Raw genomic sequence first — 2,273 nt, 5'->3', positions numbered from 1 at the left:
GCTCGTTTAGACTGCACATAAATACATCTTTATGACGTTAAAGCATCACAGAAAGTTTTTGCAATTAAACATTCTCTTTCTATCCACCTTTGTCACACATAGTCTCAATATTTCAGAAGAAAGTGTGATTTAATGGAAGGTGAACTGATCTGTAGTCAACACTTGATTATTCATGGTTAGAGAATAAATGTCACACACCGATAGTGACTTTTTGTCAATAAGCTTAACCTTCTTCCATGGGTGACATTAAAGTAATTTGAATCAGACCTGTCAGAAGGAATTACGAAGGTCCATAAGGAAGATCCATTTAATCAAGATTTCTCCATGGTTGTGACATAAACCTTCCTGTTGCCAGATGCTATTCAAAATCTTTTTTTTTTCTGAGATGAAAGAAAGGAAAATTTTATTAGAAGACTTCATAAAGGGAAATTTATTATTTCCATGGGAGTTCTGGATCAGGGTTACAAAGAATCAGGTAACTGGGTGGAATATCCCAGAGATCTCACAGTAAGTAAAAACTGAGAAAAGAAAAAAAAAATCAGACATTCAAGGCACAGAATTCCAAAGGATATGTGAGCTCTCAGAGGATGTAGCTGGACCTTAAATCCTAGAGAAGAGGTGAGAGGGGCAACGTTGGACAGAGAAGGAATATGACGAACTCAGCCAGGCAATAGTGCTAGGTCACCTATCAAGTTCACGCTCCTGCTCTGGTCAGTGAGCATGCGGTGCTCCTTCCTTTCTAGGGTGCGGCTCACAAGGGTCCTTGATGTCTGGAAGCACCACTTGAGCGCAGGCCTTGGATAATGAAGACGGTGCCCACCACAATGCCCACAAGGCCCACAGACAACCCCAGGGCACAGACCACGGTTTCTGTCAGCTCTGACATAGGGGCTGGAATTTCAGGTTCCCAGTGTTTCAGAAGTGGTTCATCCAGGCCTCAGTGATCCACCTTGCAATCATAAATATCATCAGCAGAAGAGAGGAAGGTGAGGTAACTGAACTTTAGGAAGGAATGGTCCTTCCTGGCGAGGAATCTGGTTTCAGAAACACCTTCTGTGACTGAGTGCCTGTTCTTCAACCACGTGACATTGATCACAGGAGGAAAGATGTTGTCCACAAGACAGATGAGGGTGTTGGGCTGACCCAGACTCACAGGAGACTTGGGAAACACTGTCACCTCAGGAACCTCATTGGTAGCAGTGGTATAGTTGGAGCGTTTAGTCAAGATGTTCAAGTTTTGTTTTGCTATTGCCAATTTTCTCAGTGCACCTTGTGGGTCAAAACTTGCAAATGTACTAAACACAGGCAGCCGCCAGACAGTTTCCTTTTTCTCCAAGTCCACATAGAATTCCTCATCTCCATCAAATTCTTGAGTGGACTGTCCAGAGGGACCATAGGACTGGTAGACGTCTATGTTATAGGAACCAACATGGTCAGCCACAATGTCTTCACTGCCACCAGGGCTCATCATGGTGGTCAGGGCAAGAGTCCCCAGAATCAGAACTCTGCTTAGGGTCATCCTTTTCTCAATGTGGTCTCCTCAGTGGTCCTTCTGAGTTGCAGAGCAGTGGTAAGAACCAAAATCTCTTTGCCATGAATTCATGCCAGGCTCAAAGTCTCACACAAAAAAACTATCACTCCGACTTCTAGTCATATATTTTACATGGACAAGGACTTCCTTCCATGTTAAATTTTCCTTATTCACAGTGTTTTAATGGTAAGGCTAGAACATAGGTTAAGACACTGTTAGGAAGATATGCTTGTTATCTCTACTGTGTTTCATTTTACTACCATTACGACCCATGCTCATAATTATTCTCATAAGGTGCGTGTTTGTGTGTGAATGTCTGTGTGGATGTAAAAATATGTGTGTGTTTAATAGTAATATTACACTCTGGGAAAAAATCAAGGAAGATTAATAGGGTGTAAAATTTCTAATAACAACAGGATATTAGAAGAAAATAGGAGAATAATTACTTGAGTACATAAACAATATGGTTCAAACTTATTATTTTGCAATTGTTGAATCCATAATTTATATCTTTAATAAACTTCAGCATTTTCTCCAAAACACATCCCCATTGTTTTTATTATCTGCCTAACAGGAAGACTCATTATGCAATATAATTATTTTGTATAAACAAACTTCTAATCACTGTTATGAAATTATTTATGAACATGTAACACTAAAGAAATCTCAACAAGGTTAAATCCTGCAGATTGTATAGTTTAAACCTCTTTAATCCTCTTTGGTTCCCTTGCTGCTCCCTATC

General features: G+C 40.2%; 1 pseudogene; it reads right to left on the bottom strand.

Moving 5' to 3' along the window:
- Positions 1-722: 722 nt before the first annotated feature.
- Positions 723-1,573, bottom strand: LOC101684895 (annotated as a pseudogene).
- Positions 1,574-2,273: the final 700 nt, after the last annotated feature.

Source organism: Mustela putorius, unplaced genomic scaffold (assembly GCF_011764305.1).
Source record: "Mustela putorius furo isolate JIRA1106 unplaced genomic scaffold, ASM1176430v1.1 tig00003909_pilon_pilon_pilon, whole genome shotgun sequence".
NCBI classification, from domain to species: Eukaryota; Metazoa; Chordata; class Mammalia; order Carnivora; family Mustelidae; genus Mustela; species Mustela putorius.
This window is presented reverse-complemented; position numbering and strand designations above follow the sequence as displayed.